The sequence below is a fragment of the Erythrolamprus reginae genome, chromosome 12, assembly GCF_031021105.1.
Source record: "Erythrolamprus reginae isolate rEryReg1 chromosome 12, rEryReg1.hap1, whole genome shotgun sequence".
Classification (NCBI taxonomy): domain Eukaryota; kingdom Metazoa; phylum Chordata; class Lepidosauria; order Squamata; family Dipsadidae; genus Erythrolamprus; species Erythrolamprus reginae.
The window spans coordinates 17,016,732-17,033,820 of NC_091961.1; the positions used below are offsets into that span (position 1 = coordinate 17,016,732).

Below are 17,089 nucleotides of genomic sequence, written 5' to 3' on the forward strand. Positions count from 1 at the left end.
ACCCGAACTCAGAACAATCTACATACATATACCCGTGAAAATCTACGAAAACAAATATACAGTGGAACCCCGACATAAGAGCTGCTCTACTTAAGAGCAACTCGAGATAAGAGCTGGGAGGGGAGAGATATTTTTGTTCTACTTACAAGCCCAAATTCGAGATACAAGCGCCAAGGAGCTGTCTCCTGAAGCCAAACGCTAACTTCCGTGTTCGGCTTCAGGAGACAGCTGCGAAGCGGCGCGCGTGTTTTAAAAGGTTGCAGCCGGCCTGGGGGGCTCGGGGGGGTGCTTGCAGCTTTCTTTCTTGCTCTTTTTCTTTCTCTCTTTTACCTTCCCTTCCTCTATTTCTTCTTTTCTTTCTCCTTCCCACCTTCTTCCCTCCCTCCCTTCACTCATTCCTCTCTTACTCTCCCCTTTCATAAGTTTCCTTGCTTCCTTCCTCTGTTCCTGTCCCTTCCCCCTTTCTTTCTTTCTTTCTTTCTTTCTTTCTTTCTTTCTTTCTTTCTTTCTTTCTTTCTTGCTCTTTTTCTTTCTCTCTTTTACCTTCCCTTCCTCTATTTCTTCTTTTCTTTCTCCTTCCCACCTTCTTCCCTCCCTCCCTCCCTTCACTCATTCCTCTCTTACTCTCCCCTTTCATAAGTTTCCTTGCTTCCTTCCTCTGTTCCTGTCCCTTCCCTCTTTCCTTCCTTCCTTCCCACCCTCCGTCCATTCATTCACCCATTCCTCTCTTGATCGCTTAAAGCCGGTCCCTGGTGCAAAAAGGGTTGGGGACCTCTGTCCTACAGGATTGGGTGGCAGAGAAGTTGAACATATGTAAATTTAAAAGTTTAAGAAAGTTTACAAGTTAAGTGAAAGAAACTTCATTATTCATTTATATGTACATGTACATTTGTTCATTAAAAACATGTCTTTCTGCATAATTTAGACTAACTTTGTGAGTTTTTTGAGGGCTGGAACCAATTAAAATTATTTACATTAATTCCTATGGGGAAAAGTCGTTCGAGATAAGAGCTGCTCGACTTAAGAGCCCAGGTCCGGAACGAATTAAACTCGTATCTCGAGGTACCACTGTATATATATACCGTATATACTTGAGTATAAGCCGAGTTTTTCAGCCCCAAAAATGGGCTGAAAAACCCAACCTCGGCTTATACTCAAGTCACCACAAGAGGGTGCCGAATCACCACAAGAGGGCGCCCCGCCAGTAAGCTAAACGGGGAGGACGGGGACGGCATGAACTCTCTCCAGGCTTTAGAAGCCTCCAGCCGGAGAGAGAAGCAGATTTGTTAAAGAGATCCACTTGGTACGGCAGCAGGGGAAGGAGGAGAAGGAGGAGGAGGACAGCTCTTTCCTTTCCTCCTCCTCCCCCGCGGCTGTGGGCTATTCTGGCTCTCCACCTACTCCTTTCCCTGCTGCCGTTCCAAGTGGATCTCTTTAGCAAATCTGCTTTCTTGCACAACACATGGGGCAATAAAGGGAGACTAGGAGGAGGGAGGATCAGGGGTGGGAGATCAAGCCAAGGAGCCAGCCAGCAAGCTAAAGAGGGGGGGGGGAACAGCATGAACTCTCTCCAGGCTTCTAAAAACTCAAGTTTAAAGAGCCCTGGGTTAGGGTTAGAAATGCAAGAGTCTTCAAACCTGGAAAAATTAGGGCTTGTGGACTTCAACTCCTACTCCTGAAGTAGCATGGCTGGTGCAGGAATTCTGGGAGTTGAAGTCCACTAGTCTTAAAACTGTCAAGTTTAAAGACCCCTGGGTTAGGGTTAGAAATGCAAGTCTTCAAACCTGGAAAGATTAGGGCTTGTGGACTTCAACTCCTACTCCTGAAGTAGAATGGCTGGGTTAGGGTTAGAAACAGGTTTTAGCTTGGTTGCTGATTGAGCTACTTTTTTTACTTTTTAGTTTATTGTTATTACCAGATTGCTTTCGTTTACCCTCTTTTAAATTTACAGAGCTAATTTTGGTTTTCTTTAAAATAAATATTCTAAAACATTTAATCTACTGATGTCTCAATTAATGTAATTTTATTGGTTTCCATTTTTATAAGTTACCAGTAGCCACTGCATTTTCTAACCTCGGCTTATACTCGGGTCAATAAGTTTTCCCAGGTTTCGTGGCAAAACCTGGTGCCTCGGCTTATACTCGGGTCGGCTTATACTCGGGTATATACGGTATGTATTTAAAGAAATTTATAAAGAAATAATAAAGAAAAGGGGAGATGGAACATATATAATTCAAAACTATTTTACTATTTAGTCTATTAAATCTGTCTAGTCTATAAAATCAGCAAAAACTTAAAAATAGTAGGAAAAGAGAGATTAAGAAAAAAGGGAAATTTGGAGGAGGAAAAAGCAGAAGGAGAAAAAAAAAGAAAGGATAAATCAATTTCTGCTCATAGAAGGCAACCTATCTATGTGAATTAGGGGGTATACCAGATCGAGAGGGGGGAAAGTAAAATTCTAACAGATCATTTTAATTTAATTGTCTATATTCAAAAAGAAACCCTATAATATAAAATATAGTAATAGAAAAAGAAAAGAAGAGTGAAAGAAAAAGAAAAGAATATATATATATATATGTATGGATATATATATAAAAAATAATTCAGGTCAGTAAATACTTGAGCAGTATGTTCAAAATGGGTGATTCCAAATATATAAAAACAACGTGTTTTTTAAAAATATTGATTCTTCTTCAGTCTTTCCTAAATCTTCCTTCTTCTTTGTTCTATCTGGGTTTTATACTGTAATATATAGTCTATAATATTTATTCCATTCTCTCGTTGTCAAGTTTGTAATTTATTTTAGTTGTAGACTAAGCCAATGTGCATATCAGTGCAAAGAGAAAAACCTTAATGACAATTCAAAATCCTCTGCCTACAGTCCACAATCCACGAAAAAAAGAAGGGAAAAAAGTATATAATAATAATAAAAAAGCTTTAATCCATGTAGTCCACACTGATGTTATCTTCTATTTATAATCCAAGAATTGGGAAATCAGTTCATTTATATATAAGTTCGTTGTGAGGAAAATTTTAATCCATACGCTACAATTTCTTATAAAATAGTCCACTTAAGACTTCATCAGGGTCTCACAAGGGTTCGTGTCCGTCTTTCCATTTTTTGTATTTGACTTCTTTCATAGTGTCTGTGAGGTCTTTGTTTAGCTATGCTGGTTTTTTGGTAGATTTCCTGTTTTTCTTTTTCATAGGGATTGTGTTGTTTTGGGCTTTTATGATTGTGTTTTTCAGGGCCTCCCAAGCTTCCTGTGTGGATTTACCTTTTAGGACTTCCATCCAGGGGATCTTTCCCAAGTTATTTCTAAGTTTGTTGAAGTCTGCTTTTTTGAAGTCCGGAACCTTACTGATGTTAGGACCAGCCATTTGTGTTTGCAGTATATTGAACTTTAGGATGACGTGGTCACTCTCACCCAACATCCCTTCTACTTCAACGCCTTCTATCATTTCTTCTCTGTTGGTATTAGATCTAATGTTGCTGTTCCTCTAGTTCCTACTTCCACCTTTTGGGCTACAAAGTTATCTGCAAGACTGGTTAGGGATCTATTAGACTTTTCACTTGGTGCTCAGTTGGTTTTCCAATTGATGTCAGGGTAGTTAAAGTCACCCATTATAATTGTGTTATGCTCTTTGCATATTTCTGTTAATTGGTTTGTAAAAAGATTGTCCATAGTTTCAGTTTGGTTTGGTGGTCTGTAGTATACTCCTATTGTTGTGTCACATTTTCTTTCCTTTACGTTAACCCATATGCTTTCTGAGGTGGAGGGTTCTTCTTTAGTTGGATGTAGTTCTGTGACAGTGTAGTGGTCTTTTATGTACAGTGCAATTCCACCTCCTTTTCTGTGTGACCTATTTTTCTTGAAAAATTTGTATCCCTTTATCTGTGTGTTCCAGTCATGTGTTTCATCCCACCAGGTTTCTGTTATTCCAACTAAATCATGTTCACCCTTGTGCATTAGTATTTGTAGTTCATCCTGTTTATTTCCCAGGCTTTGTGCGTTTGTGTAAAGGCATTTGAGTTGTTGGGGCCTGATACTGGGAGGGCATTTTGTATCTTCTGGCTGGTGTTTGAGCTTGACTTATTTCTCCATCCTTATTTTGTTCATTGTTTGATCTCCTAGTTTGGTCAGCCTTCCCTCTCGGTCTTAGTTTAAAGCCCTCCTGACAAGTTGGGCTATTCGGTTTCCTAGGAGATTCTAGGAGATTTATAATATAATAATATAACATAACATAATTAATACAATACAATACAATATTCCTAGGAGAATTATAATATATTCCTTGTTTAGCATTATATTCGGATAATTATTTTGTTCAATACAGTATCCCTTTTATATCTATTCATTCCTGTAAATATCCTTCTTATCTGGATTTTTTTTAGATTGTCTACATTTTTACATTTCCCTGTTACACTCTCAGTCCCACTAGGTAGACCAGACCAGGATTTAATTGAACAGGCAGATTAAAGCTATTTTTATTGAGATTGGCTGTAATTAAAGAATCTTGCAAGACTTATTCTGTTCCACCTCATCCTTTTAAGGAGCTGTCTGCCTAAATTGCTTCAAATGTTACTTTGTTCTGAATTTTAAAAATTCTTCAGCCCCTTTTGCTTAGGGCCTTAGGCAAAGGATCCTGCATACATTCATTAAAATCATCTTCCTTCCTTCCTTTCTACACTTCTTTCCTGTTCAACTTAATGATCTCTAAGTAAGAAGACCTAGGAAAGGCCTTTAACCCATGGCAGAATCCCAGTCATCTGCTGTAATTGATAAACAAGTGTGACAAAGGGCAGTGGTTGTAATATTTCGGACTTGGATAGGCAGAGAGTTACACATAGCTTTCCCTGCTCTCTTCTTTTGCATAAGATGCTGCTTACATCATTTGGGAATATAATATTGCTCTTCAACTCTTACGGGCTCTCCAAATCAAATGACATGCAAGTCTATGTTCTGCCCTGCTTTTTCAGTTACCGAAGTTCTCCCTACTCTCAAGATAGCTTGGCCAACTTTTATTACCATCTAAGGCAGTGGTTCTCAACCTGGGGGTCGGGACCCCTTTGGGGGTCAAATGATCATTTCAAAGAGGTTGCCTAAGACCATGGGAAAAGACAAATTTCCCATGGTATTAGGAACTAAAGCTTCTATTCTGGTGCCTTGGAACGTATTTTTACAATCCAACTAATCAGACGTTTACAGTGGGGATGTCCCTCTAACCTTCCTGCCAATCAGCTTAAAGCTCTGTTGGGAGAATTGGTGCTAGACGTATGGTTGGGGGTCATCAGTAACTATTAAGGGGTCGCGGCATTAGAAAGGTTGAGAGCCACTGATCTAAGGGATTTAATACAGGTTATCTCCCATTCTTTCTCTGTCTATCTCTGTCACCTAACTCAAAGTCTATGTTTTCTTTGCAACATTTGCAAATGCTTTGTTTCCTAATCTTTTAAGAAATGGGAAAAAGGAAAACTAGAATGGAAGAGGAATTTCAACAAATCTTAAGAGTACTGTTTGCTCTGAAAGAGTAAGTTTACTAGTACTGTTTTTTCCCCTTTAGGGCAGAAGGAGGCTATTAGAGAATTGTGCTGGTTATTTCTATGTGAATATTTGGGTTCTTTGCAAAAGATTTGCTGAGGATCCACTTAATAGTTTTTTAGTCTTGCCCTAGGCCATCACATATCTGGTTTTGAGGTAGAGGCCAGATATTCTAATCTCAGAATAGTTGTTTGCAGAGATCAAGAGCAGGATGGTAGTTGAAGAAATAAGGCCTACATTATCATTGAAAGGGAACTTCCATACTGTCCTCTTGATCTTTGAATTGAAGTGTGTAATTGCACTCTTACCTAAAGTAAAAGATGAATTAACATCTACATGGGGAGGAATCTTATAACTTGACCACTGGTTTAACTAATCACTCCTTTGCTAAACATGTCAACAGGAAAATGTGATCCAATGCTAATTCCTGAAATTGCTTTATAATTGTTATTCCACAGATAGCTAGAGTTTATCATCATTGAATATTATAGGAGGATGCAAAACCTAGTCTGATAAGAGAAATCCTAATCCCAAGGAGTTTTACAATTCAGATGCCCTTGTGGATTTTTGTAGGTTTCATTTGTTTCAGACGATGAGGAAATGTCTATAAACACAGTTTATTATTCTCTGTTCAGGTTCTATTCATAGTTGCACTATGCTGCTATCTTCCACAGAATGAGAATGGAGGAAAGTGGGTTGCCTTTGTTGAACAAATGCAATATATATATATATTGGACTAAGGCAGTCACAAGATTAAAAGTAAAATTTAGTATAGTTTTTAATGGCTTGAGATGTACTTTAGAATTGTAATCATGTAATAATTGTGATCATGTAATAATTGAACTATGCAACTTATGTTATTTTGTAGATTTTGTGTTGCTTTCCTCTATATTCTTTATATTCTACATTAATATGCACAGTATTAACAAGCACAAGTTAGCATTTAGAATCAACAATACAATCCTATAATTATCTCATTTAGAACTACTTGTGCTATTGAAGAGAAATAAAGAATTTAGTATCTTCCTCAATATAAAAAAATGATCTGTGCTTGCAGCTTTGATATTTTTTCTCTTTAAGTGTTTCATAAGTTAATTTTCCCTCATATTTTGAATACCTAATAACACCATCAAGTATTGGGCATCCTCCTCGATCGACAGCTGACATTGGAACATCATCTTTCGGCTGTGGCGAGGAGGGCGTTTGCCCAGGTTCGCCTGGTGCACCAGTTGCGGCCCTATTTGGACAGGGAGTCATTGCTCATAGTCACTCATGCCCTTATCACCTCGAGGTTCGATTACTGCAACGCTCTCTACATGGGGCTACCTTTGAAAAGTGTTTGGAAACTCCACATCGTGCACTACGCGGCCGTGAGAGCCATCGTGGGGCTTCCCAGATTCGCCCACGTATCTACAACACTCCGTGGCCTGCATTGGCTGCCGATCAGTTTCCGGTCACAATTCAAAGTGTTGGTCATGACCTTTAAAGCCCTACATGGCATTGGACCAGAGTACCTCCGGAACCGCCTGCTACCACACGAATCCCAGTGGCCAATAAGGTCCCACAGAGTTGGCCTTCTCCGGGTCCCGTCGACTAAACAATGTCATCTGGCGGGCCCCAGGGGAAGAGCCTTTTCTGTGGCGGCCCCGGCCCTCTGGAATCAACTCCCCCCGAAGATTAGAACTGCTCCCACCCTCCTTATCTTCCGTAAACTACTTAAGACCCACCTATACCGCCAGGCATGGGGGATTTGAGACACCTTTCCCCCAGGCTTATTATAATTTATGTTTGGTATGTATGTGTTGTTTGGTTTTTAATTATAATATGGTTTTAAGGGTTTTTTTTAATATTAGATTTGTGCCAATATAATATTGTTTTTATCGTTGTTGTGAGCCGCCCCGAGTCTTCAGAGAGGGGCGGCATACAAATCTAATAAATTATTATTATTATTATTATTATTATTATTATTATTATTATTCAAGGCTCAAAAAAAGATTTTGGTTTTTTTGGTTTTTGTTCTGTGATGCTGAACATTATGGATTTCATAATGCCATATCTTGCTTCATTTTAGGTACCAATAGTTGGAGCACTTACATGTTTGCAATGTAAACATCATTTATAATAGCTGTGTATTAATAAAAAATAATATAATTAAGCATTTTGTGCACTTTTCTCCTTTGCCCTGTTTATAGCCACTATTTTTAAGATTGTAAGAATAATTATAAGCTTTCATATTGATGCATTTTATCTGTTTCCTAAAGCTTTTCTTTTAAATTAAATTGTTAATACATGTATATTAATGAAATAGAGACCATAATGGAGAAGCTATGAAGAAATAGGTCTTTGTCCTAACCAACGTTTCTTATCATATGTATCTTATCATATTTTATGATGGTCAATTGGGTAATCTATTGCAATGGGGAGTCAAAGTTTTATATCCAGACTTGTGACTTCATTTGATCCTTGACTGCTTTGAATCTAGCAAAGCAATAAGATACAACCTTATCAAAAGAGCTGTTTTGTGTGGGGTTTTGAAAAAATAATTATTTTATGTCATGAAAAAGCATGGGCTAATTATTTATTAGTTATTTTTAATCCTGCTTTATAATTTTAATAAAACTGGCAAACATACCTAATACTACTCCTTCCTTCTGTTTTCCTCACAACAATAATGCTGGAAGGTGAATTGGACTGAGAGCTTCATTGGTCCAAAATCACCCACCAGCTTTCTTGCTTGGACTCACAGTCTCCTGGTTTCTAGCCTGGAACCTTAACCACTATACCAAACTAATAGTCAAGAAATTCATCAACTGGGCTCAAAGCTTTGGGAAGCATTCTTTTAAAAAATTGCAGATTGTTGCCACCTTTGAATTGTTTGTTGATTAAATCTTTTTTTAAAATCTTTTTTTATTTTTTCACCATCTTTACATAAACGTTCATACATATTCCATAATATGAAAATATACATTATATATATTTTCTATACATTTCTGTCCAAAATGCCATAAACAAATATCCTAAATTTGTACCTTTTGTACTTTGATCTTCCATCTGTTTTCCTTCTATATTTCATACTATTCCCCTCCCTCTATCTCCCTCTCTTCCCTCTAGCTTTTCTCCCTCTTTCCCTCTTTCTTACCTCCCTCCTCCCTCTCTCCCTTTCCTTTCTACTTCCTCTTCCTCCCTCTTATCATTCTCTGAGTACCTCTAATCCTTTTTATAATTAACAGAGGAGCAATTCAAAACCCTAACTTCATACTAACATTATTTTCTTCTAAATCAATCGCTACAGTTAATCTTCCAGACATTCTCATCTCTTTTACCTTTTAGGCTATACTCCTCCCTTACTGCAATTTATATCTTTACTCTTCTTTTTTTATATTCTGTCATTTCTAAATGCTCTAAATTTCTGATCTCTTTTCCCATGTCTTATCTCCCTTTCACCTTTATTACTCACTTTTTTTATTTTAACTCATTCTCCATATTTAAACAAATTCTGATCTCATCACTACATTTCCATCCATTGGCTAATAACATTACCAACTTCCCAATATACAATAATAAAGAAAAAGAAACCCCTAATTATCAAATCTCTACAACAAAAATCCAATTTATAAAGTATATAATTTTATATAAGGACCTTTTAAAACGATAATTATACAGCTCTTACAACATTCCAACAATTTCAGTAATTATCTAAATCCTTTTCAATTTTATAAATTATACAAATCTTTTTTAAAAATAAATCTTATAAAGATTTAAATTTTATAACTTTCCAACAATTGACCTACTAATAGTCTAATTTATTTCTCTTCTTTTCTTTATTCTTTTTTCCCTCTCATCATCAAAATTTAATTCAGATTATTATGTACCAATCTAATATAGAATTATTAATTATAAAAAACCTTTTAACAAGATAATAATGCTGATTAATTATACATTTATACACAACTAACTATTGACACAATTAAATGTAAAATAATAATTCTTTAAAAAATATTTTTATTAACCTTCCCCTTTTCATCCATTCTCTTTTGGTCTCTGAAAAATTCCACTACTTGTAGACTCTGTTCCCTCTAAGCTGCGCGCGTCTGCGCGTGCACACCCCAAAACACCCCCCTTGCACCCTTTTCCAAGGGCGCGCAAGGAGCCGCGCCCCCCCGCGCCTCCGGCCCCCTCGCGCCCCTGGCTTCTCGTGCTGCCACCCGCCCGATCCGCCTCTCTTTCTCCTCCTTCGCTTCCCGCCTTGAGGCACGGCTCCTCCTGCAGCGGGAATGCCTGCCCGTCTCGCAGTCCCTTCGCTGAGAGCGCTTTCGTCCCGGGCTGTCAGCGAGCGGGCTGCAGGAGAGGCGGGCCAGGCGTTCTCACAAAGCTGGCAAAGGTTTTTCTTATTTTGAATGTTCCGGGCAGGCTGGCAGGGGGATGGGGAGCGCCCGTGCCCGCCATTGAAAATCACCTTCACCGGCCTCCGCTGTGAGAAGAACGGAGAGAACAAGAAAGAGTGAGAGTAACAGACAGAGCAAGATAGAGAGAAAGTGAGAGAGAGAGACAGAAAGAGGGGGGAGAGAAAGAGATAGCAAGAGAGAGAGAACAAGAGAGAGAAAGCGTGAGAGAAAGAAAACAAGAGAGAAAGAGTGACAGAAGGAGAAAGCAAGAGAGAGAGAAAGAAAACAACAGAGAAAGTGAGAAAAAGAGAGAGGGGGAGAGAGAGAGAGAAAGAGAGATGAGAGAGGAAGGAAGAGAGTGAGAGAGGAAGAAAGCAAGAGAGAGAGAGAGAGAAGAGTGGAAGGAAGAGAGAGAGAGAAATGATAGAAAAAAGGGGAGAGAAAAAGAGAAATGAGAAAATGATTTAGGCAGAGAATGACAGGAAAGAGAGAAACAGAGAGAAGTGATTAGATTAGATTAGATTTATTGGATTTATATGCCGCCCCTCTCCGCAAACTCGTGACTCTTGATTTAAAGCATATGGTAAAAGCACTTAAATAATAACAGAGAAAAAAAACCCAGCCCTCACCTGTTTTTATTAATAGTTATGTTTTTGGTTTTGCTGGTTGTTTTATTTTTAATAGTAATGGATTTTGGGGTTTTTTAATTATTAATTTCTTTTAATAAAGAAGGGATTTTTTTCTTATATATTTATATGTTTATATATTTATATATTTATATATTTCAATGCCGCCCAGTCCCAAGGGGACTGCCGTTCAGACACTATACTTTTCCGCCCACACCGAAAAAAAATTAGGGGGAACATTGCTTGTAGATTTTCCTCCTTTCAACCCCTCCTCTTAACTTTTTCTTTTCCTTTTATTTTTATGCCAATAATTTTTTTTCCAAATTCCTTTTCTTTCTTTTAAGTATATTATTTGTGTAAGTCTCCTCTCTAATCCTCCTAGTCCCTTCTCCCTATTACCTCCCTTATTTTTTAATTACTTCTTCTGATACCAATGCTCTTCTCTGACTCTTTTCACTGCAAATCCCAGTGTAATCATTAATCTGTTTTTTCCCCTTAATTTTCAACCCCTTTTTCATCTTGTAATTTCCTTGTTCTTCTATAGAGCGGCTCCGGCTCTATGGAACCAGCTACCTCCAGAAACTCGTACTGGCCCCACTCTTCTGGCCTTCCTAAGGACTATGAAAACATGGCTCTGTCGGCAGACTTGGGGCCATAGAACAACTAACCTGGCCCCAGAGAGATGAATGTTATTGAATGAATATTTATTTGGATTTTTTACTGGTTGAGATTTCTTGTGTCATTTAATGCTATATATTTTATCCTCTATCCTACCTTCTGTCATCACAGGCAGTTACCCTGATTCCCCCCACATTCCCTTAGCCTACCTTCTGCCAATCACAGGCAATTACCCTGACCCCTCCATTCCCTTAGCCTACCTTCTGCCATCACAGGCAGTTAGCCTAATTCTCCTCCCCATTTCTTTATCCTACCTTCTACCATCCACTATAGTAGGAGAAGTATTGTGGCAGGAGAAGTTGTCATTATACCATCATGTTGGAGGAGTAATACTTCATTAAAAAACTTTGGTCCAGCTGGCTTGGCTGGTAGCACCTCGTAAGGGTCCCTTTCCAGAGTTATAGGAGAAGGGAAACGCTGATTCCAAACCTCCACTGCCCTTGTGGCTCTATCCATTATTGGAAAAGGCTTCAGGAGTAAACCTTGAGGCAAAATCCGGAGCTGGAGGTTTGGAATCAGTTCGTGACTGTGTACATCCACATTCTAATAACACCTGCGACACAGCTGAAACCAATCATATTGACTGTGCTGTTCCATTGGATTATTTCAGCGACGTGGAGAGAGGAGATCTGCTGCTTGGGTAATAATCTATCCTCTATACTAGCCCACCCAGGCCTCATGCTCTGGAGAGAACATTCTAGCTTTGCATACAGCACTGAAACAACAGAGAAAACAGTAGTCAACGAATATAAGTCTTTGTTTGATTGGCATAGAGCATGAAGCCAGGGCCTGCTTTCAACAATGGAAGAGGTCAATATGCCTCATTGGTATAAGGACAAGTAGACTGATAACTTTGCATGGTTCAATAACCATTAAAAAACTTTAACCCTAAAGTTCGACACTTGAAGTGTTCGTAAAATGACCCCTGGTTTCTCTGTCAATTTGCAAGAAATAGAAGACGTACGCAAGGTTGCTGTTATTGATATGGAGCTGAGCAAACTGCAAATGGACATAGTTGCCATTCAAGAGACAAGGCTCTCGGACTCAGGATCTATTAAGGAGAGAAACTTCTCATTCTTCTAGCAAGGAAAACCATCAAATGAGACTAGAGAATATGCAGGTGGGCTTTGTGGTCAAAATCACCCTACTAGGATTCATCACTCCAACTGCCGCAGGGAGTGAGAGGATTCTGTCCAGCTCCCTCACTAGTAGGACCAGTCTTTCTTATTAGCACATATGCACCAACTTTATCATCGTCAGTAGAATGTAAATAACTATTTTACAATGATCTGGTCAACCTCTATCAAGAAAGTCCCTGAGAAAGAATCACTGTTTATCCTTGGAGATTTTAATGCCAGAGTTAGAGCCGATAATAGTTCTTGGCCTACCTATTTAGGTCGGTTTGGCATTGGGAAGATGAATGAAAATGGCCAACGCCTGCTGGAGTTTTGCTGCTGCTATGGTTTATGTGTTAGCAATACATTTTTCAAAACAAAGCCTCAACACAGAGTCTCTTGGAGGAATCTAAGATTGAGGCACTGGCACCAGCTCAACTTGATACTGACCAGGTGCTCTAGTTTTCCCAGCATTACAATCACATGTAGCTATCAGTGCTGACTGTGATACAGACCACTCCTTGGTGTGCAGCAGAATAAAACTGCAAACAAATAGATTGCATCACTCCAAGAATGAAGGAAGATCACAAATCGACATCAGCAAGTCCTGCATACAGGTCAAAGTGGAGGAATTTGCACATGCATTAGAGGAAACGCTTCCAGGCCCAGCTGAAGTAAATGCATCCAAAAGATGGGAATATTTCAAGAATGCTGTCTATAACACCACCCTGTCAGTATTTTGTAAGAAGATCATAAAGACAGCAGATTGGTTTGAAGCCCACTCACAGGAGCTGACACCAGCCATCAAGGAGAAAAGGAGAGCACCGATTGCATATAAAGCCTGCTCCAGTGTGCACAATCTGCAGGTTCTGCAAGCTGCTCATAGCAAAGTCCAACAGGCCGCCAGGAGATGTGCAAATGACTATTGGTTGCAGCTTTGCTCTCGGATCCAAATAGCAGCTGACATAGGTAACATCAAGGGGATCTATGATGGCATCAAGCAGGCCTTAAGACCAACACAAAAGAAATCTGCCCCTTTGAAGTCTGCTACAGGTGAGGTTATCCAGAACGCAGCAGATGGCACGCTGGGTGCAGCACTACTCTGAGTTATATTCTAGAGAAAATGTGATAACTTATGAGGCTTTGAATGACATTGAGTGCTTGCCTGTCTTAAAGGAGCTTGACAGTGAGCCACAGCCTTAGAGGAACTAAATGCAGCTCTGGACTTCCTCGCCTCAGGCAATGCACCCCAGAAAGATAATATCCCTTCCAAAGTTTTGAAGTGCTGCAGAGAGATCATCCCCACAGAATTGCATGCAATCTTCTGTCTCTGTTGGAGAGAAGGTGGAGTACCGCAGAACATGAAGGATGCAAATATCATTACACTATATAAGAACAAAGGTGACAGGGTGACTGTAACAACTATTGCAGCATTTCTCTTCTTAGTTTGGTAGGGAAGCTGCTTGCCCATGTTGTATTGAAGAGGCTCCAGGTGTTTGCAGAGAGAGTCTATTGAGAAGCAGAGTGTGGATTCCAAACCAACAGGTCCACTACCGATATTATTTTTTCTCTTAGACAGCTACAGGAGAAATCAGGGAACAAAAACAACCACTTTTTGTAGTGTTTATAGATCTTACAAAAGCTTTTGACCTGGTTAGTACGGACAGCCTTTATAAAATCCTCCCCAAGATCGGATGTCCATCCCAGCTCCTCAACATCATCAGGTCCTTTCATGAGGAAATGAAGGCCATGATAGTTTTTGATGGCTTAATATCAGAATACTTTGACATTCGAAATGGAGTGAAACAGGGCTGCATCGTTGTGCCAACTCTATTCGGGATCTTTTTTGCTGTCATGATGAAGCATGTTTTTGGAACTTTAACATAGGGAATCTATCTCCAAAGACCTTCAACGACTCATTGACTGTTTTAGCAAAGCCTGCCAAGATTTTGGACTAAAAATCAGCCTAAAAAAAGTGCAAATCATGGGTCAGGACGTGGATTCACCTCCCCATATTACAATCTTTGCACAAGAATTGGAAGTCGTCCATGACTTTCTGTATCTTGGCTCAACCATCGCCGACACCCTCTCTCTAGATACTGAGCTGAATAAACATATTGTTAAAGCAGCCGCCACATTCTCTAGACTCAGAAAGAGGGTATGGCTTAATAAGAAGCTGACATAACATACAAAGCTCCAGGTTTATAGAGCTTGTATCCTGAACACCCTCTTGTATTGCAGCGAATCTTGGATCCTTTATACACAGCAGGAGAGAAAGTTAAATACCTTCCATATGCGCTGTCTTCGAAGTATCCTTGGTATCACCTCTGCATGACAAAGTTCCAAATAGCACAGTCTTGGAACGTGCTGGAATTTCTAACATGTATACACTATTGAAATAGCGACATCTTCGCTGGCTTGGGCATATTGTAGGAATGGATGATGGGCAGATTCTGAATGATTTCCTGTATGGTGAATTAGTGCAGGGAAAGGACTTCAGAGGAAGACCACAGCTGTGATATAAGGATATCTGTAGGAGGAATTTAAAAGCTTTGGGAATGGACATTAACAGCTGGGAAAACTTGACCTCTGATGGTTCAGCTTGCAGACTAAAGGCTCAGCATGACCATCTCCATGCTTTCGAGGAGACACTTGTTCAGCAGGATGAGGCAAAGAGGCAGTCCCGGAACCAGTGAAATCCGGAAGCCAGGTAGGGGACAGAATGGTTCTGTGCTCAGTGTGGAAAGGATTGTCATTCTCGGATTGGCCTTTTTAGCCACACTAGATGCTGTTCTAGGAACTCTTTCTGGAGCACGATACCATAGTCTTTCAAGACTGAAGGTTGCCAATTATAATTTATTGTTTTATATTGCTTATGATTGTACGCTGCCCAGAATCCACTAGGATTCTTTTCCACCATTGTAAATTCTAAATGTTCTTTTTGATCCAGCTTAATTTCTATTTTCTTTTCACCTCTGATTTCCAAAAGGTAATTAATTTATTATTATGTATTTTAACATCCCAGTCAATTCTTCATAGATACACGCAGAGGTGAGCTACTGCCCGAATGAGGGGGAATGCAGTGGGATAGCGAAAATGGAGCTCCACCCCAGAGCACTCAATTTGCGCTAAGAGATGTTGAAAGAAAATGCAGGGCGCCCTGCATAAGCCACGCCCATAATGTGGTAGTAAAAATTTTGGTAGCCCTTCACTGGACACATGCCTCCAATCTTGTCCATCTTTCTTTTAACCAGTGGATGATGATACGTTCCCAATATAACAAAACACCTCTTTACAAAAGTCTCCAAAGCTTTTTTCAAGAGGCAACTGGACTTTCTGGTTTTTTGTAGACATTTCGCTTCTCATCCAAGAAGCTTCTTCAAATTAGAGCTTTTTTTTTTAAGCACCTTTGGGACAATAGTGCATATGATTATCAGATTCCAGTATTTATTTCTTGCCCATTTTACATGGCTATGTCCTGGCATTAACAACCAAAGGTAAAAGGTTTAATAGAACTTGGCAATATTTATTTATTTATTTATTTATTCATTCATTCATTCTATTTTTATGCTGCCTTTCTCCTTAGAATCAGGGCGGTTTACAACATGTTAGCAATAGCACTTTTTAACAGAGCCAGCATATTGCCGCCACAATCCTGGTCCTCATTTTACCCACCTCGGAAAGATGGAAGGCTGAGTCAACCTTGAGCCGGTGATGAGATTTGAACCGCTGACCTACAGATCTATAGTCAGCTTCAGTGGCTTGCAGTACAGCACTCTACCTGCTGCTCAATATTTAAATTTGAGAAGCAAAATAATTTTTTGATTACCTAAATTTCATTTGAGAATCTAATCTTTTTTAATGGGAGAGAATATGAATAAACTATGTCTCTTACTGTAAAGAAGTGAGATTATTAAAATAATCTGTATATGAGTTGTTATTATTGCTTACTAACCATCATTAAACAGGGCAATGTCATATATCATAGCACAGAAAATATATTTCTTATGTGTACATAATTAGCAAAAATTGATAATTATTTGTTGATTTCTAAGAACATAATGTTGATCCTAAGCATTGCTTTTCCATTTAACTTTTGTTATGTCAGAAGCAAACCTGAATTTTTTTTTGTAATGATGCAGGTGTTTCTTTTTAATTTTTTTTTTACGAGTACCCGGTCTACACTGAGCACTGAGTCCCCCCTCCAGACTCCGCTGGGTGCAACCCTGTGGCAGAGGGAGACCCACACTGCACCCCTTCTATGGAAAACTGCCCATCATGCAGGTGTTTTACAGTTCCTACTGGAACCTATGAATCTTACTTTCCTTGCTGTGCTCAGTTATCTTTCAGAAGTTATCTTTCAGAGTTTGATCAGTATAACAACGCTAGAGATGTTTTAAATTGTTTTGGTGTATTATTGTAAACTCCTGCCCTTCAAATTGGACTAAAAAGAGAAAGAGATTTAACACTTCTGATTTTTATCTTTGTGTATTTCAATTCTGTTTATTTTTATTTTCCAGATAGATATCTTTTTTTTCTTCTTCTGTAGGTTGTCCTGGACATAGCAACCACTATTGAGACCAGAATTTCCTTTGCTAAATGGTTGTTAAGTAACTCAGACCAGATTTTATGACCTTTTTTCATGGTTGTTAATAGAATAACTGCAATAATTAAGTGAATTTGGCTTCCCTCATTGACTTTGCTTGTTGGAATCTGGCTGGGATAGCCACAAATGATAATCG

At 39.1% G+C, this 17,089-nt stretch overlaps 1 protein-coding gene across 5 annotated transcripts in view; it reads left to right on the forward strand.

Annotated features, from left to right (window-relative positions):
• OGDH (oxoglutarate dehydrogenase) overlaps positions 1-17,089 on the forward strand; it is a 114,113-nt gene that overhangs the window by 30,129 nt on the left and 66,895 nt on the right. The gene's annotated exons all lie outside the window — the stretch shown is intronic.